Source organism: Oryctolagus cuniculus, chromosome 16, assembly GCF_051225735.1.
Source record: "Oryctolagus cuniculus isolate XC-2025 breed Fujian yellow rabbit chromosome 16, ASM5122573v1, whole genome shotgun sequence".
NCBI lineage: Eukaryota > Metazoa > Chordata > Mammalia > Lagomorpha > Leporidae > Oryctolagus > Oryctolagus cuniculus.
Genome location: NC_142882.1, coordinates 92,022,131 through 92,041,614, shown reverse-complemented (window position 1 = coordinate 92,041,614; position 19,484 = coordinate 92,022,131). Strand labels below are relative to the sequence as shown.

The window sequence follows — 19,484 nt, the reverse complement described above, 5'->3', positions numbered from 1 at the left end:
GGCCATCTCTCAGGCGTCAGGGTCCCTGCTGGAGGCAGCTGCGCCAACAGCCGGTGGACAAGGCGGGGGCGCTGGTGAGAACCTGGCCCCTGCCCAGGTAGGCCTGCCAGAGCTCCCTGGGCTCGGCGAAGACCTGTGACTGTGTTGCCATCCGCCGCCCACCTCTCACACCTTCCTTGGGTTCCCCCAGTGCGACCCCGCACAATCTCCTCCTCCCCGGCTCTGAGTGGGCCTCACAGCAGACCTAGAACCTGGGGTAGCAGGCCACTCACACCCCTTCCTTGCTCTTAGCACCTGGTACACGCCGTGTGCGTGGAAACCTGCGACACACACAGTGAGGCCAAGCTCCTCATGAGACAGTCTGAGGCTCAAGGGAAAGCTTTGCGTGCGTGGCAGCTGGATCCAGGGAGGGGCTTGTGAGCGTGAGCGGGGTCTTTCAGGCACTTCCCAGGCCACGTCTGGGCTTGCAGCACGTGTGTCACACGCATTTGTGCACCTCTCTCCTCCACGGGTGCCGGCCCTGGCACCTGACAACCTCAGCAGATGACGACAGGGGCCCACCAGGACATGCCCTGCCCACCCGCCCAAGGCCACATGAGCGCAGCCACAGGCTGAGCTGCTGTGGCTGCAGCCAGGGGGCCCCTGAACACCCCCGGGCCCAGGCCAAACCCAGGTCCAGGAAATGATGACAAATTAGATGCTGGGAGCTTCTGTCACTGGGCTCGGAGTGGTTTGTGGACTCCCACTCGGAGGGAACATTAAGCTGCGTTTGTTGCCTTCAGAATACAGCCCTCCGGCCCACCGGGGGCCTGCCCACGACCCTGGCGCCGTGTGCAGTCTGAGTCAGACGGAGGAGGTGGCAACGCCTCTGGGAGTAGGACTGTGGCGCCTGCGGGGGCCTGCTGGGGGACACAGACACTGCAGGGACATGGGCGGGCGTCGCCCAAGGAGCCACAGTGTCGTGAGGAACCCAGGCTCGGGGGCAGACCACAGGCGTGGGCAGGCCCAGCCCGGCCGAGGCGCGGCCACAGAGGCCAGGAAGGGAGCTGGGCCACGCTCTACAGGCAGAGGCCCCGCTGTGGGTCTCGCGTGTGCAGGGTGGGACAGGACAGCGGTGTGGCGCCAAGGGCCCTGCCGGCTCTGCAAAGCAGTGAGAAGGCGGCTTGCCCTACCAGACCTCGGGCTTGCACCGGGCCAGGAGCGGCAAAGGCGGGGTGGGTGGCTGACATTCCAAGTATTTTTAGCTCTCCCTGCTACGTGTGGCCATGAGGGAATGTCCATGGAGGGCAGCCCTTTGCCCACGGACAGCAGGTGTGATCTCCGTGTTCCCTCCGTTTTCCTTCCTTACCTGCCCCTGGGCCACATGGAGGCCATGGAGGCCAGAGGCCAGCCTGGAGGAGGAGGTGTGTGTAGGGAGGGAGGGGCCCGGGGTGGGGCTTCTCAAAGCCTACCCTGCAGGCAGCACTGCCCTGTCCAGGTAACAGGTGGGCACAGGCACAGAGGCACATTCCTCGGACAGGGTGTGCGTGATGGCCCTGGTGTGTGCAGTGCCCTCGGGGGTGTGGCTCTGACACTGGGAGGCAGCTTGGGCTCACGGTTCTGGTGGCTGGAGAGGCCACACAGCAGGGCGCTGGGGTTGGCAGTGTCCCCTGCTGCATCACAGCCTGGCAAGCAGGTGCCCGGGGCGGGACGGGGGCCGTGTGTGCGCGTGCCCGCGGGAGGTGTCACAAACCAAGGCAGGAAACAGGCTCCAGGCGACTGTGGGAGGCGCAGGCTCCTCTTCCCATCACCTGCTCCGAGGAACCAGCGCTAATCGCCTCCTGCTGGGGCACCTCGCTTTGGAGACCGTGGCGCCAGCGGGGATGAACCCAAGAGCCACCCCCAACCACAGCACGACCCAGCGTCCCGGACAGCAGCACTGCCGGGCGTTCGGGGTCGAGGCCGCCTCCAAACGGTCGTGGGCAACAGACAAGAAGGCAGGCTCACTTCAGGGAAGCGTTTTTTCACGTCCCTGCGTGTTCTTCGGGGCCATCATCCAGGAATGTTCTGGAGCCCCCCTTCGTGCACACATTCAAAAACTGCACCCAAATCCACCTCCCTCTTCAGCCCATCTCCCACAGGGCTTTCAAGTACTCTGGTTCCCGCTCTAGGGAACCCCACCGGGAGGCAGTGCTGCCACTGCACCTTGCTCCAGGTGGGGGAGGGGCCCGGGCCTCCAGGTGAGGGTCACAACAGAGCCCTCCTGCTGGGCCCTGGCCCCACCGCAAGGCAGGAGGCAGCCCTGAGCAGGGGACCCTTGCCTTCTAACTGGGCGCAGTGTCTTGCCCAGGAGCCACGGCATGAAACAGTGGCCACGCAGAACCGCAAACCTGCTCCCCACCGCACCAGGATGTCCCAGGGACGCCGCTGGACGGACAGCTGCACCTGCGGCTCCCCACCGCACCAGGATGTCCCAGGGACGCCGCTGGACGGACAGCTGCACCTGCGGGTGCTCGAGGGACCGTGTCAGCCCTGAGGACCTGGGGCTCAGGCCTGAGGGGCCTCCTGGAGCTGTCTCCCTGAGACCCTGGGCTAAGACACCAGGAGAGGGTGCAGACGACCTGAGTGCCTGAAGCCCTGGGAAGCCGAGTGACTGCAAGCGCATGTTTCCCCAGGACGGGACAGAGGACGGCTGGCAGGAGGGTCCCTCTGCAGGCAGGCTTGGTTTCCAGCTCCCCGCTGCACCTGGCCTGGCTGGGGACCCTTACACATGGGGGAAGCGCTCTACGGGATCAGGAGACCTGCTGTGTTTGTGAAGATGGCCCAGGGCTCCTCTCTGGGGGGAGCCTACGACGTGCTGTCCGCGTGAACGGAACACTACTTGTCATCAGGAACCATGAGTCAACAACAACCACCGTGGGGATGCTTACTGACCCGTGGGACGTGCAGCCCAGGATCAGATGGCTGGGATCACAGCCCTGTGTCCCCCACAGCTCCATGTGGTGGGTCATGAGACCAGCTTCCGCTTCACTGGATCCTCCTGGAGCCAAGAAGGCTGCCAGTGCGTCTGCAGTTGCACACTTTATGTCACAGCTTATAGCCTGCAAGAGAACAGAAACTCCCTCTTTAGACAGTCCCAGGGACACCCTTCCCTGGCCCGAGCCGATTCCCCTGCCTGTTCCTAAACCAGCCACTGTGTCCCTGGGACGTGGCAGAGAGAGGCATGGCCTAGAGAGAGGCACGCCAGCTGTCTGTGTCTGAATGACTGCAAATATAGTAAGCTGGTGTGTTTATGCCACCAGGGCTGGGCTGGTTTATTATATTGCCCTAGAATACTGATACATTATGGACAAAATTAAGTAAAATATGAAAACAACCCTATTAGGTAAGAACGCCCGCCCTGGCTTTATCAACGAGAACATGAATCAGTCTGTTCAGAATGACACAGCAAATAAGAAGGAGGGCGAGAGTGGTGCCTGTGGCTGACCGAAGCATGTGTCCGGCTGGACACAACACGAAGCCCCTGGCCCAGAGGCCCCTCCAGGGCACAGTGCCCGCTCCAGCCCACCTGCAGCTGGAGGTGACCTGACCTGAGCCTCCTGCAGCTCGTGGCCACGCACAGACGCTGGCTGCTGCACAGAGGACGGTCCTCATGGCCCCCGCTGTCTCCTGGACTCCAGGCGCGAGCTCGGGGAGCCCTGGACAGCATGGGGGCACCCGCAGGGACCTCTGCTCTGTGCCTCCCCGGCTGACCAGCCTCGTCCTGCCGACAGCATTTCACGGGCGCCTGCCGCTGCTCTTCACAGCCTCCCAGGGGCTCTGCCTGCTCCCCCCGGACCCCTGCGGATTCCCGGGTGTCTCACCCCCAGAGGAAGCCCAGTGCTGGCGGTGGCCGCCCGTCTTCCCTGGTGTCACCGCTCCCTGCCGGACGGTGTCCTGCCTCGTCCTTGCTAGGGAACTGCGCATCCGAAGGCGCTGAGCTTCCGTCTGCGAAGGAGCCGTGCGCGCTGCCTCCACCGGCTTGCCCGGGACGTGCACCTGGGTGACGCCTGGTGTCCCCTGGCTGCGAGGGCCGCCCACCTGCATGACCTGCACCCCTTTTGTGCTCGCTGGAGTTCTTCCAGCTGCTGACCTGGTTCCATCTGGGACCACCGCTGGGCCAGCCCCACGTGGAGCCGCCCGTGTCCTGTGGCTGTCTGGTCCCGGAAGTCAGAATCCCCAAGCTGACATCACGGCCAAGCCCTCAAACTCCCCAACCGCAGGTGGGCAGTGGCAGCAAGGAGGGCGGCTGAAGTCCCCACCCTGTGGAAAAAGGACTTGGTCTCTTCCTCCCGTGCCCGACTTCCCCCGCGGTGGGGTCAGGCTCACGGCTGCACCAGGAATGGGATCATGCTCTATGATCCAGAGAGTAAACAGCACCCTTGCTTCAGAGGAAGTGAACGAGAGCGAAATCTCACCGCAGAGCGGTGCGCAGGCGGCGTCCCGAGGTCACATGCTGAAATGCCCGATGACACAGAACACAGCAGAGCCACGAGGAGGGATGGAAGAGAGGGGCCGACGTAGGGGGCCTGGCGGTCAGAAACCCCAGCCCTGCCGTCGTCCGTCCGTCACGTGGCCCCGGGAAGCCATGCAGCTTCCCCGCCTATAAAACAATGCAGCGGTATTTACCTTCCGACGTCTCGTGAGGATTAAGTGCGGCACAGGTAGAAAGGACCTGGCACGGCATCCAGCGTGAGTGCACCTTGCACACGGGGCAGGCGCTGCGGAGCAGAGATGGTGCCTGTTCTGAGAGGAGAGGAGGAAATAGCGTTCTCTTGGAGAAAGTGTGGGCCGCCCAGGAGTCCATGCAACCGACTCTGCACGCGGCGTGAAACGAAATTGTGCTCAGACGGCCGCACTCGGCTCATGGGCGCAGGGCCCTGAGACTAGGGCGAGCCGGCGGCTGCATGGCCCTGCACCGGCTTCTCGTCCTGCAAGTGTGGTTGCCGGCTCTTTGTCAAGTTCATCTCCAGGATTAGCTGTTCTATTTTCTGTGGAGTCGCACACACTTGCAGCAGATTAATCCTCTTAAACAATGAGCGCTGACTAACCCGGGGAGTTTCTGGTTTTAACCATTTAAACATTAACCGTGCGGTGCTGTCTGGAAGGCAGGCACAGCCCAGCCCCTCGCTCACCCACAACTTAGGCGGCAGCTGTGAGAGCCCCGGTAGCTGCAGATAATTTTTTACCAATTAACTAATTTTGTTCTTCTTTTGGATTCTCCTGTTAGCTCTGGAACTTTGGTTATTAAAACCATGGAGTGTATTGGGATGGAGATATATTTCATTAAGTACAGTTTGTGCCACATTAGTGGTTAATTAACTTCTAATTGAGTTAAAGGGCTGGGCTGGCTTTTGTTTGTAAGTGGCTGCGGAGGAGCTCCTGTTTCAGAGGCGGAGCTAGGTCTGGACGCTTGTCCCCGCTGCTGCAGCCCGGCTCCCAGGCTGCTTGCCACTGGGAGGCGGCCTCGCCTCCTCTTTCTCACAAGGGCCATGTGCTGCTGTCCACGTAGCAGGCACCCCAGCCCTGTCCTGGCCTCTGGTTGGTGGAAGCCTCCCCTCAGCGTAGACGTCCAAAATGCTGCACGCTCACGGCCTCGTCTTCCTTCCTCCAGGGTGCAGCCCTAAGGCCGTGTCCTGGATGCTCAGACAGAAGTCTCCTGAGGGCTTCTACAAGAGGCCAGGGGCAGAAGGGTCCCCTTAGTGCCCTTGGACACAAGGGGCGGGGGCGGGGCGGGGGGGAGATGCCTGGACCGGTATTGGCCCCAGGCACGGCCATCATCCCGAAGATGCTGTGGGCAGAGCCGGGAAGCGCCTGGGCCCAGGATGGTGTGGCAGGTCCCGGAGGGTGCAGCTGAGGGGTCTCAGTACACGCCCTCCACTGCTCTCCGTGCCGGGGGCTCTGAGCCCCACTCTGTGCCATGCTGCTCTGTGGTCTCCAGGGTCTCATCCACACCCGAGCCACCAGACACACAGGGGCCTGTTGTGAGCCCATTCCCATCTGAAAAGCCGGCCTCCTAGACAGGTACAGCCAGCCGGAAGGTGTGGGTGATCTTCTCAAAGCCCTACTCCCAGGACCCAAGGCCTGGGCTCTGCCGGCTCCACATTCCGCCTGCCCAGCCCCGTGGCTGGGAGCTCCCTGGGGCTGGCAGCTCTTGGAGTGCACTGACCACCATGAGGCTGCCACGGGAGCCAATGAGAACGGGGGCCTGCACTGCCAGATCCGACTTCTCGGGAGCCGCCAGCACGTGAATGCAGGGGAAACGCCAGATTGAGGCCTTTTCTGAACACACCACGTGCGGTGCAAACTGCCACGGTACCCTGGCCTGGCTGGGCTTTGCCCCAGAGGCTCCTGTGCCTCGGCCCTTGGTGTGACGGGGAGGTGGTGGGCCTGAGCCACGGGGCGCTGCCCCAGAAAGGACCCCGGGTACTGCCTGCAAGGGGGGGAAGGAGCAAGCCTGCAGCCGGGCCCCCGTCTTCCCTCCCCCTCCACTGTCTCTCCCAGGAGCTCCCCAGGGCCCACCCAGATGGCACTGCTGGGTCTGGGGACATTCAGCCTCCAACGTGGTAAGCTGAACAAACCTCTTTTCTTTTAAGCCTCCAGCCTCAAGCAGTTTGTGACAGCAGTGTGAAAAGGACCCACGCCGCCCTGCAAAACAAGGAAGGCTCGGCCACACTCTGCGCACCTGACTGGCGGCGGGTCGGCTGCACAGCCCCCCTGGCAAGCCCCTCACATGCTCCACCAGAGTTCTAATCCCCCCGAAAGGCAAGACACACATCGCTGGCCTCCAAGCAACATGGTCTCTGCTCTGCCCTACGCTCACCAACCCGAGCACTGCCGGCTGCCACCTCCATCCTCACCTGCAAGTCTCCGACTCTTTGAGTCACACAGCTGGGGCCAGCCCACTCCTTCCCATCACCCGTGGAACGACTGGGCTCAGCCACACCTCTTGCATCTGCAAAATGACCTCAGTCTGGACCAGGGAGGGCCTTCGGGAACCCTGTGCAAGATGGAGTTAAGAGACCAACTTACTGTTAGTGACAAAATTTGGAAATCCTTATGTACTTTGTAACACACATTTTCCATGAATATTCTGAAAACCACTTGTATAGCTCTAAACGCCAGAGCTAAAATTATCAAATTCCTAGAAGAAAACTTGTGGCAAGGAAGTTCTTAGACAGGATGCAAAAACACAAAAATTGAGAAAGGATGAACTGGTAATTTAGTCTCTAAAAGTCACCTTCTGTTCTTTGGAAGGCACTATTTAGAAAACAATATTTGAAGAGTACTTGCCATACATATCTGCTCAAGGACTGATATCAAAAATATATAAAAGGATTCTCAGACCTCAACGACAAGAAACTCAACAACCCAATTAGAAGAATGAGCACAATTCAACAGACACTTCGCAAAAGCCACGTGCATGGCAAACGAACACAGGAAGAAGTGCTCCAGCTTCCTACCCAGGAGGAATTCGCAAACAGCAATCGAAGAGAGGTGGGTGCTGGTGCGCTGGTTACGATGACCCTCGGGAAGCCCACATCACATATCAGGGAGCCTGGGTCCAGTCCCGGCTCTTCTGCTTCCAATATAGCTCCACGCTCGTGGGAGACAGCAGTGGACGGCTCACGCACGGGAGTCTCTGCCACCCACGTGGGAGACCCGGTTGGAGTTCCAGGCTCCTAGCTTTGGCCAGGCTCAGCCCTGGCTCCTGTGGGCATTTGGGGAATGGACCAGCAGATGGGAGATCTCTGTGTGTTTCTCTCTCTCTCTCTCTCTTTTTTTTTTTTTTGTTTCTTTTCAAATGAAAATGAATGAAGCAGTAAGATTCCCCTACACACCAATCAGGACAACTAAAATCGCAAAGACTGGCAACAGCAACTCTTTTTTTTTTTTTTTTTTTAACAGCAACTCTTGACAGAGACGTGGAGCAACCGGAAACTCATGCACTTGGGGTGGATGCAATGGTGAGGCTACTTTGAAAACCACCCGGTAGTCTCTGATAAGGTGAAACACACCCAGGTGCCTCCTGACTGACAACAGAGCATCAGCTACAGAAAACCCAGCACACTGCCATGTCAGGTGCCTCTTCCCAGCCCTGCGGGTGACGCGGCTGCTGACCAGAGAGGACATGACCCACAGTGCTAGCCCAGGAAGATGGAATTCCACGTTCTCTGTATGATTTCCACGAAATGCGTACAAATGCTTCTGCAGCACTGCAAAGTCAAACCCCGGAAAATCGGGGACCATTTGCGCATAACTAAACGGCTCCGCGTTCTCCTAGGAGCTGCCCAAGAGAAAACCTGTGTTCCCAGGAAAACCTTTACACGGAACAGCCATTTCACTCACAGTTGCACAAAACCTGGACTAGCCCAGATTCCTGCCAGCCAGGTAAATGGATGCACAGATTGACGAACCCGTACAGTAGGTTACATTACAAAGGAGAGAGCTGGGGCTGCCTGCACCACTGGCATCCCTTACGGACGCCAGATCAAGACCTGGCTGCTCTGGTTCTGATCCGGTTTTTTGCTAATGAGTCTGGGAATGCAGCGGGAGATGGTCCAAGTGCTTGAGCCCCTGCCATCTGTGTGGGAGACCCAGATGGAGTTCCAGGCTCTAGGCTTGAGCCTGGCCCAGCCCTGGATGTTGTAGCCATTTGGGGAGTGAACCAGCAGAAGAGAGATTTCCTCTCTCTCTTTCTCCCCATCCCTCTGCCTTCCAAACACGTAAACAGATCGAAAACGAAGGGAAAAGCTCTCGATTCACGAAGCAACGTGGCTGCAATCCGTGCAGGGTGCCGAGCTGCAGACGGCACTAGCCCACCTGGGTGCTGTTCTTGAAACACACAGCTATGGGGAGAGGGTGCAGCAGACCGGAAACGCTGGGTCTACCCTGGACTGCAGGTGCAGCTGTGTGCGTGTCCACACTCCACCAAACGCACGCCAGAATGTGTGAGTCTTCCGGCCAGCCAGTCCCACCTGAGAAGCCGCACTAAGGAAAATGCCCCCAGCAAGCCCGTTTCACTTATGGAGCCGTTTTGACGGAAACTACTTCAGAAAGAGGAGAACGAGGAGAGCTTGCATGAAGCCATCGCAAGTGAGATGGGATAGTCAAGCACAAGGGCAACACTAGTCAGCCCAGGGGGACGGGACGCCAATGGCATCCTTTCTTTCTTTTTTCCAAGATTTATTTTTATTTATTTGAAAGGCAGTGTTACAGAGAATCTTCCATCTGCTGGTTCACTCCCCAAATGGTCACCTTGGCCAGGGCTGTGCCAGGCTGAAGCCAGGAGTCAGCAGCTTCCAGTTCTCCCATGCCAGGGGCAGGGACCCAAGCACTTGGGCCATCCTCCAATGCTTTCCCAGGCATATTAGCAGGGAGCTGGATCAGAATTGGAGCAGCCGGGTCTTGATCTGGCATCCGTAAGGGATGTCGGCATTGCAGGCAGCAGCTTAACCCGTTATGCCACGACGCTGGCCCCGAGGGCATCCTTCGGGACACCTTTTCTCCCACAGCCTTTACCTTGAGCCCAACTCACTTCTCCTCACCTGGTCCCCAGCACTTCCGGTTCAGAACCCCAGGTGCAGGCATCTATTGGCTGGCTCATCCCTCCACACACTGGCCAACCTACTCAGGGTCAGCTGTCATCCTTGACCGACTGATGGGTCAAGGAGAGCCAGGCTTGCTGGGGCCTGCAGCTGGGACACTGGGTGGTGCAGGTGGGTACCATGCTGGGCCCTCCCACCAGTCATTTTCAAGGATAAACTGCTCCTGAGTGCATGCCCCTCTCACCTCTCTGGCATGGTATCCCAGCCAACCCCAAGTGCACTGGGACCCCCAGCCCCAGCTTCTGTGGCCGAACACAGCTACCTGGGGTGGGAACTGCGGTACAGCAGGTGATGGTGCCATTTAGGGAGGCCTGGGATAGAGTCCTAGCTACTTGGTGCTTCTGATCCAGCCTCCTGCTAGTGCACACCCTGGGAGGCAGCGGTAACAGCCCAAGTGCTTGGGTTTGCTCCTATGACTCACGTGAGAGACCCAGACAGAGTCCTTGGCTCCTGGCTTTGGGCTAAGGGATGTCTAAGTCATTCTACCTTTCCAATAAATAAGTGAATCCTTACAGTAAATAATGAGTACATGGAACTACTTGGTGCCGCTGCTCTCTGAAGGAGCCAAGGCCGATTTTGGGTCTGAGCTGAGGTCTACCCCTCTCCCTTGACCTCAAAGACCCCTCCTTCAGTTCCCTCTCTGCCCAACTAAATCTTTGAGGTGCCAGGACTCTGTGGGGGCATGGTCAGCACCGGGAATCTCTTCCTGGGTGCCAACAGGCTCCCCAGCTCTGGCCTCTGGGGTAACCTGAACCCGCCCTTTCAGGATCCGGAGAGCACACAGGCTCCTGGGGTCCTGGGGCAGGCGCTGGGGCCGCCGTGATGAACGGTGGCTCTCCGCCCCATGCAATAGGCAGGCAGTCCTTTGTGCCTCTGATGCTGGTCTCCAGCTCTGCCTTCCATGCACACGTCCCAGGTGCCGTGCACCATGGTGCTGGGCCATGCACCTGGTGGTCATGGCCCAGGTGAGCAGGGGTGAGGGCCAGTGCTGGTTGCCGGGTCCTCTTCCCTGTGTGCAAGGCTCAGGCCGGTGTCTGGGGCAGGGCCTGGGGCTGAAAGCCTCTTCAAGACCTCTGTCTGACACCAGTTCCCAGTACTGACCACTGACCACAGAAAGGCCCAGCACAGCTCTGCTGGAGGAGCATCGCTGGGAAGGGCTCAAGGTTCCCACAGTCACCAGGCTTAGGACCAGCAGGGGATGGGCTGGGGGCAGATGGGCAGATGTCACTCAACTCGTTACCAACTCCCAATCGGAACCCTCAGATTCCATGTCACGTCCGGATCACCGAGTTCCTCCAGGGAGCCCTGCTTCCTGTCCTGACCCCTCATTCCTGCAGGTGTGCTGCCCCTCGGTGAGGCGCCTGGCCCTCACGGCTCAGTGCCTCCTCTGGCTGCTGTCCTGGGGTTGTTTGGGGGGTGATAGGGGGAGGCATGGAGATGCAACCTGTCCACATGCCCATGCACGTGGGGGCCAGGACACAGGAATCCTAGGGATCTCTGCTGGCACAGAACCCTTGAGGGCGCAGCGATGTCAGAACGCCCACACACCTGGGGACGAGCGAGTGCGGCCAGCATGTTCTGTAATTATTATTTCTAGGGAAATTGTCAGATCGGCCGACAGCAGGCAGACCTAGATAGGACGGACGTGTGTAACCCACATGGACGGCGGATGTGGCATCTGTGGCTGTGTAAGACGCTCTCGGGAGAGGCATCCACACACCCAGCACCCAGGGACACCAACTGGGAAGCCTGCTCACGAGGGACTCAGGGGAAGATGAGTTTGTGCCAGGAATTCCTCAAGCAGCCACAAAGGCTGCATGGCCACAGGGCAGTGGTGGGCGCAGGGGTGGCGCTGCCGGGCAAGGCTGTGGGTGCCCACTTACACACCTGGCCCCAGCCGGCCGCCTGCTTGCTGTTGATTCCTCCGCGCTCTCCTGCAGGAATGCGGGGTCCTCTCACTGGCTCTCCCCTTTTCTTCTTGCGGTTTTCCAGCTGGCGCCGGTGGGCTGTGATTTCAGCCAGGCCTGTTTGGGTGGAAGCAGAGGGGGACCCTTCACCAACCACAGTGTTCCACATGGTGGGCTACAGAAGTGCCTGGGCTCCAGGCACAGAGCAGCCAGGAAACCTCCGGGCAGGGGTCCTGCCTCCTACGGCCTCAGTTTCCCCATCTGCACAGCGGGCGCCCCCCCCGGGGGGGGAGCCCAGTGGGTTCAAGGCCAGTGGGCATTCCCATGAGGGCTGTGTGCTCTTGCGACTGCTTTTCTAACACCAAGGCCTGGAAGCCACCATTCCTGTACCCTTCTCGCCTGTGCTGTCGTTCTGCCGCGGTGCGGACCCGGGTAACCCCGCTCCGGACGGCGGGTCCCACAGATTCGGGCCTGGGGCGTGCTGTACTTGAGCCACGTGGACCCACTGCCGGGCTGCGGACACCGAAGATCGTTGGCGCCCACAGCAAGCGCACAGCAGCCCGGGGCCTCCCCGCGCGCCCGCGGGCCCAGCCACTCGCGCACCAGGGGACCCCCAGGTCGGGGAGGCCGGCCCCAGGCCCCGGCCGGCGGGGGCGAGCGCCCCAGCTCACGCACTCGGATCCCACAGTGAAGACTTTGTGAGTTGCAAACAATTCGCTTCCAAACTGCCTCTCGGGACGGGTCCGGTTCTCTCCGCGCGGGCGCGGGCGCGGCCGCCCGCGCCCCGGCGGTGGCCGTCCGGGGGCACGGAGGGAGGGGGCCCGCGCCCCGCGCCCCGCACCCCGCGCCCTGCGCCCCGCCCTGCGCCCGGCCGGCTCCTCCCGCGCTGGCGGCCGCCGAGCGGTCCGGGCGGCGGCGGCGGGAGGAGGAGCAGGAAAGGCGGCCGGGGGAGGAGGCGGAGGCGGAGGCGGCGGCGGCGGCGGAGGCGGCGGGCGGGGCCGGGCGGGTTTAAAGCCCATCGAGGGGGTGGGGAGGCCGGGAGGCGGCAGGAAGGGCAGGGCGCGCGCGGAGCCGCTGGAGCCCAAAGTTTCCGCGCAGCCTCGGGGCGGCGGCGGCGGCGGCGCGGGGCGCCCGGCACCGTCCTGTGCGCAGCCTCGCCCGCGGGGACCCGCGACCGCCGCCGGCCACGCCGAGGGTCGCAGGCGGCCACGCGGAGGGAGGAGCGGCGCCTCGGCAGGTACGGAGTTGGGCGCGCCACGGCGCAAGTTACTTTGTGGTCCGCGCCGCGCCTCGGCGGCGGCCCGGGCCGGCATTGTCTGCGCGCTGCCCGGCCGCGCCGGGACGCCGGGCCCCGCCGAGGCGCGGCGGGCGGAAGGGCGTCGCCTGCGGGCTGGGGGGCTCGGGCGCCCCGGGGCGGCGGGACGGGGCTGCGGGGCGCGGCGGAGGCGGCTGGGCGCCCCGCCGGGCTCTCCCCGCTGCGCCCCGGGCCCCGGGGGGCAGGCGCGGGGAGCCCGAGCGGCGCCTTCGGGCCCCGTCTTGCCCGACGCCGCCGGCGGCTCGAGGGCTGGGCCGGGGCGGGGGCCCGCGCTCGAGGCCGCGCTCCAGGGGCCCGCGGCGCTCAGGCTGCGCGGCGGGGGCGGCGGCGCGCGCGCCCGGGCGGCCCGCGGCGGTGCCAGACACTCCCGAGCGCGGCGCGCGGCCCGGCCCTGGCCGGGGCGGTCGTCGCGTCGGGTGCTGCTGGTGACCCCGTTAGCCGCCGTGGGGCCCGCGGGCCGGCCGTGCGCGCGTGATAAGAGCCGTGCGGTTTGCAGGGGGAAATTTCTGATGCAACTTCCCCGCCTCGCCGGGCGCCTCTCGGCGGCCTCGGCCCGGGGCCTGGGGCATGTGCGTGGTGGCGGCCAGGCCCTTCTTTACTTCTGTGCTGAGTGCCTGCGCTCGCCGCCGAACGGGCCGGGGACGCGGGCGAGCCACAGGTGACTCCTGCGGCGGGGTCCCAGGCCGGAGAGAGGGTCTCCCGCGGACGCGGTGGCCCGTTCCGTTCCAGGGATGCAGAGCAGAGCCCGGAGCGCGCGCGCTGCCGAGGCCAGGCGCCTTCTTGCACAACTTTCTCCCCGCCGCCGGTTAAAAGGCTGGGCCCAGAATACTTTGTCTCTGAAAATGCTGATTCAGCCATTTGGAGCCCCTCTGCTGCGCGCCCCGCTCCCTTCCGCCCTGAGCACGCGTCGCTGGCGTGGCGGGCGCTGGCGCGGGGGGTGTCCACACCGCCTCTCTGCCCAGGAGCGGGCTCCCGCCGCGCAGGGCACCGAATGTGGCTTGGGAAGCCTTCAGTGGACTCCGAGCCCTGCAGCCACTGTGCTTCCAGGAATGCGTCCGGATGTCTAGGTTTTTCTGTTCAAAAAAAAAAAAAAAAAAAAAATCACAACTCTGGGATCACTGCATGGAATGTTGGAGTTTTCCTGGGAGCCCTTGAGAGAGCGCGGGGAGGCACAGGCCGGGCCCCTGATTGCAGGGAGGGAGCTTGCGGACAGATTTTGCACGCCCAGCAGGCTCACTGGTGTAACTCAGAAGCGTGGCCACGGATACCTGTGCAGCTCTTCCCAGCTCCCCAGGCCCTCGGAGGCGCCCCGTTGCTTTTAATCCCGTCTGCAGCCCCTGACCCCCGTTTCACAGGTCTGAAACCCAGGCTCCCAAGGTCACTCGGCCTGCCCAAGGTCCTAGGCCCAGCACGTGACAGGGCTGTCAGCACGGCCTAAACGTGGGGTGTTTTTAGCCCTGTGTGCTTTATGCCCCTGAGAGAGTACATCCACCTGGGAAGGAGCAGCGGCGAGGAGGAGGAGGAGGCCCGCCCTGCCCGCCACACAGCCAGGCCGTTGAGGGGCTGCTGCCAGCCCTCACGTCACCGCGTGGCCGGGCTTTCGCCCTTCACACGTGGACCCATGCCTGTTGAGTGGGGCTTGCTATCTCCATGACGGTTTAATTAAGATGGAAGAGCTGAGGGCCCCCCAAACCAGCCCTTGCGTTTCACCTCTGGCCGGCCCCATTTTGGTTTTCGGTTGTAGACCCGGAAGCCGGAGCCGTCCGGGCCCAGAGCTGCTTGTCCAGGGCTCTGGACGGTGCTGGCCACCGGAAGCGGAAGCCGGGGCAGCCCTGCTCCTGCTCCAGTGGCCATGCCTGTGTCCAGTGAAAGAGCAAAGTCAGAATCGAGGAGCTGGCTCAGGACTGATTCTGAGGACCTGGCCATGTGCTCGAACAAAGACGGCCGCTGTGCCTCCAGCTGCATCTTGGAGCAGTAGCGTTTCTTGGTTGGGCTGGCTGATGAAGCCTGACGCTTTGAGGTGGCATAAATTAAGGCCCCGTTTCCTCGACGTTCTGTCCAGCTCTGGGCTGCACGGGTGGGAAAGGCCCACAGAACAGGATGTGCTGTGTGCCTGTCCCGGCCGCCTGCCAGGGCTCGCAGCGAGGGATTTCGCTCTGTCTCCGGGCCTGTGGGTTTGCACGTTTGCATAATCCCTGTGTCTGTCTCTGTCTGCTAATCCAGCGTGGACCGCATGGGCTCAGGAGGAGGAGAGATTTACCGTGTCTTTATCAGTCATTATGTTCTAAATTGAATAAACTTGAATTTTTTTGTTTTTAACCTGCCTCGTTTTGTTTTTTGCTTAATTGTAGATGTTTCCTTCCTTCTTCTTTCTCTAGCTCCTTAACGTAGAACCCCAGGGCACTGGTTTTAGACTTTTCTTTGCTGATAGAAGCATTTAAAGCTAGAAGTTTCCCTCTGGGCACTGCTTTGGCTGCACCCAGTACACTTTGGTGTTGTATTCAACGTTTTCCCATGAAACCCAGTTCAGAAGTGTGGCGGATTATGTGCAGCATTGAGGTGGTCAAGTTATTTTTGGGGCTTGGGAGACAGGTGTTCTGGGGCTCTGAGCAGGGATCTGCAGGGCCTGCCCGCTGATGGGTGTGGAGCCCTCGCTGCTGCCTGCCCTCCCTAGCTTAGAGACACAGCTGAGCTGATCTCTGAGGAGTGAGCTTTTGTCCACATGCCTGCTGGTCACCAGGCCCGTGGCGGGACAGCAGCAGGCAAGGCCTGCAACCCCCCATGCAGAGGCCGGCCCGCGGCTCTTCTTTCAGCATGGAATGCAATGTGGTGTGGTCGTCCTTTGCAGCGGTTACATAAAAAAAAAAAAAAAAAGAAAAGAAAAGAAAAGAAAAAGCCAGTCTGGGGTTAGCAGAAACAGTGTCAGGTAGAGAGGAATGCGCCTGATTCCCTGCGTCGGGGCAGACCCCGTTTCCTGGCGGTGGCTGCCTCACATTTCCCACCTCCTCTAGTTTCTGCGTGGATTTGGGGGCGCTTCGGGGTGGTCAGCCTGCCCCAGGATGGCGGACGCCCTTGCTTTCCGTCTGGGTGTGAGGCTCAGTAGGAAAGGGGCTCTGCTCCCCCTGCGTTCATCTCTGGTGCTTTGTGCACATTCGTGTGAGCGCAAGTCCTCCACTCCAACGGGCTACATTTGCTGTGACCCTTGGGACGCCTCCTGGGCAGCCTTCTGAGGGCAAAGGCACTGGCCACAAACCGTAGCAGCCATCAAAAATGGGTTCCCTGCAACTAGCAGACGGCCTGCTGCACGCCAGCTCAGCAGAGCTCGGCGGGGGCTGTGGGCCTCCCGAGGCGGTCAGCTCCGCCTCTCCTTGGCTCCTTGATGGCCTCGGAGCTCGGTCACTGGGCCTGGGCTCCAGGAGCTGCAGTTGTGCTTCTGGGATTCAGAACGCGCTGGGCGGGGCCTGTGTTGCAGTGCAGGGGGGTTGAGCCCCTGATTGCCATGCAGGGAGCTTGTTTGAGTCCTGGCTGCTCCAGCTGTGATCTGGTGCAGCTGGAAGGGCAGTGGAGGATGGCCTAACTGCTTTTCCTCTTGCCCACGTGGGAGACATGGATAGAGTTCCAGCCTCCTGCCTGGCCCAGTCTCCAAATGCAGCCATTTGGAGAGTGAACCAGCAGGTAGAAGGTCTCTTTGTCTCTGTCACTCTTTGTTTCAAATAAATAAGTCTTGAAAAAAAAAAAAGCATTTGGCACAGAAAGAGCTCAGGATGTGTTGGTCTTGATCAGTCAGCCCACCCCAAGTTCAGCACAGCTGGTGCAGGGTGGGGGGCTGGCAGCCGCCCTCACTGCTTCAGCACGGAATCAGCACCTGGCCCTCCCTGTCACGAGCGTGTCACCCTGGGAGCTCTTCGAGGGGCCTCTAAAGCCGTTCCATGCAGCAGGGGAAATGCCGCTAGGGATGCCTGCACCCGGTTTCAGGGTGCCGGGAGTGGGTCCTGCGTCAGCCTCGGGTCCAGCTTCCCGCTAGAGTGCAGCCTCCCCAAGTGCCCACAACAGCCAGCCCTGGGCCACACCAAACCCAGGAGCCCAGGTCTCCCCACACAGTGGCAGGGACCCAGTGCTCTGGAGTCAGGGGTGCAGGCATCTTAACCCCGAACGCCGCGACGAGAATGTTTACGGCATCTAATATAGGCTGAACAGCCATAATCTCAGAATCCAGAATGTTCCAAACCTGAAGCGTTTTGAGCACTGGCACGATGCCACAAGTGGAAAATTCTACACCCTGAATTACTACTGTATGGGGTGGGCATTCGGTGGAGTGGTGGACTCTGCCACGCAGAGTGCCTGGCTCCATGTCCGATTCTGGCTTCTGATGAACGAACCGCGGCAGGCGGCAGGCGAGGGTTAGGTAGTGGGGCCCTGCTGTGTGGAAGACCCCGATGAGCTCCAGCTCCCAGACTCACCTGGCCCAGAAACCTGTTGCAGCCATTTGGGGAGTGAACCAGCGGATAGAAGAATCTTTGTGTCTCTGTCTCTCTGCCTTTCATGTAAAAATGAAAATAAATAAAAACTAAGAAAAAATGCTGTATAAAACCATTTTCAGGCTATGAACATAAGGGCTACAAAGCACTTCTAGAAGTCTGGAAAAGCGGAATTGAACGGTAAGATTATTTTGTTTCTAAAATGTTTTGAAATCTTTGCTTGCTTGTTTCATAATATGCATTTCCATGAAGTTTTTGAAGGTCCCTTTTCTGTGAAACAAATGAATTTTGTGTTTACACGTGGGGTCCGCCCTCAAAATAGCTCATTGTGTATATGCAAATAATCCAAAATCCAAAGAAATCCGAGATCTGAAACACTCTGGGCCCCAAAATTTCGGGTGAGGAATTGCTACCACGGAGTAGCATTTCTTAGGATTCCCCACTGCGAGAAACGCGCAGCTCAGCTACGCTAAGCGGAGCTCCGCGAGCTCGGAGTGCGCCCGCAGCGTGGTGCCGAAGGACAGCGCCCGGCCTGGGGCATGCGCGCTCTGCGCAGCCCGCGGGGGCGGGGCCGGGAGCTGTCCAGGGCCTGCCCGCTGTCCCGTAGGCGCTGGTTTCAGCCGGAGGCGCCGTCCCCGTCTTCCCAGCCGGGCAGGGCTGCGTTGCAAGGTGCCTCCACGGAGCCGCTGCTCCCTCCTGAAGAGCTGCGGGGGCTCCCAGATGCCCTCCAGGGTGTGACCCGAGAGGGCCGCGCTCAGTGCCTCGGCACGGAGCCCCCGAGCAGGGGTGAGGCCATGGGGGAGAGCCTGTGCTCCTCCACCTCCGCCTGTCCCCGCCACCCGGGCGTCTCCTCTGGTCACCCAGAGCCTCAGCCGACTTTCTATTACTCAACGCTGTCTTTAGGTGCAGTGAGGCTCTTTCATCTCATGACATAGGGACGTGATATACGGATACGGTCTGCTAGTTCCCAGGGCGCTGTGGCGCCGCGGATTAAGCCGCTGCTCAGGACCCCCACGTCCCGTCTTGTAGTGCCTGGGGTCCAGTCCCACCTCCACTTTGGATCCGGCCTCCTGCTGCTGTGCCTGGGAGACAGCAGAGGAAGGCCCGAGGACTTGAGCTCCTGCCCCCCATGAGGGAGGTGCAGATGGAGTTCCTGGCTCCTGGCCCCAGCTGTTGCAGGCATTTGGGGAGTGAATTGGCTCGCCTCTCTCTTTGTCTCTCAGTCACTCTGCTTTTCAAATAAATAAATAAGTAAATCTTCAAAAAAAAAAATTCCTGAGATAGCCAGGCTAAGCTGCAGGCGGTTTCTGTTGACCTCTGGGTTTCTGAAGGGAGGCCCCGCGGTCTGCTGAGTTCCTGCACTGCCCCCTCCTCCCTTCCCCCAGGACCCAGTCTGTCCGGGGCCTCTCTGAGGCCCCTCCCTGTGAGTGGGGCTCTCTCCCTGTCGGTGCTGGAAGCCCACACCCTCTCCCATCCCCCATCACGTCTCCCGCTGAACGTGGCCAGCCCAGGAATCAGGGCGGGCACGGTCCCACGTGGCTGAGGCTTTCCCCGTCTCGAAGAACATTCTGTTTTCTCCCGAGCTGTCTTTGCTCAGTTTTTTTAAAAAGTGTACTTGTCACGTCCGCTTCCAGACACACACAGCTGTGCAGCTCCCGCACATGCACGAGCTGCTCCCCCACATTCCTCCCGGGGAATCAGGCTCAGGTGCCCTTGGCCACAGCGCCTGTTGGCTCCCAGTCCATCTCCGAGGTCCTGGGCACACCCGCTGCCTTCCCCTGGGTCTCGTGACTTCTTTCTGGTTTCTTCCTGGAACTCGATGAAGAGTGTTCTGTAACAGCTTCCCGAGGAGGGGTGGGTGGGACACAACTTCTGGGGCCTCTGGGGTCTCGAGTTGTTTGCAGTGAGTGTTTCTGAGTGCAGAGTTCTGCTTCTTGAGGCAGCCTGGCCGTGCGGGTGCGGCTCAGCCGTGTGCTCTGCGTGAGGGACACCAGCGTGGCTCTGGCTTTGTCCTGTCTGGAAGCCTGGAGCGTGTTCTCTGAGATTCTCCTGCGGCTTCTTATGGGTGTGTCTTCATCTGCCGTGTGGGGTGTCTGTGTGGTGGGGGGCTGGGATCCCTGGTGGTGTCCGGGTCCCGAGACCTGCCTCTCTGCTCTCA

General features: G+C 60.9%; 1 protein-coding gene and 1 long non-coding RNA gene across 5 annotated transcripts in view; one reads left to right on the top strand and one right to left on the bottom strand.

Moving 5' to 3' along the window:
• Positions 1–1,986: 1,986 nt before the first annotated feature.
• Positions 1,987–12,413, bottom strand: LOC138845826 (uncharacterized). Of its 3 annotated transcripts, none has more exons than XR_016223437.1 (5): positions 12,209–12,413; positions 11,514–11,650; positions 6,879–7,018; positions 3,843–4,621; positions 1,987–3,080 (listed from the first exon to the last, which is right to left on the bottom strand). It is a non-coding gene; the product is annotated as an uncharacterized LOC138845826 (long non-coding RNA). The 3 variants fall into 3 exon arrangements; XR_016223438.1 differs by having other exon boundaries at positions 4,437–4,621; XR_011383013.2 differs by lacking the exons at positions 1,987–3,080; positions 3,843–4,621 and adding an exon at positions 6,599–6,666.
• A 163-nt stretch (positions 12,414–12,576) lies between these two features.
• The window catches only part of GRB10 (growth factor receptor bound protein 10), a 113,300-nt gene continuing 106,392 nt past the window's right edge, over positions 12,577–19,484 (top strand). For both annotated transcript variants that reach the window (XM_051853162.3, XM_051853161.3), the window contains exon 1: positions 12,577–12,770. The gene's annotated coding sequence lies outside the window, so the exon portion shown is untranslated. The remainder of the gene's footprint in view (positions 12,771–19,484) is intronic.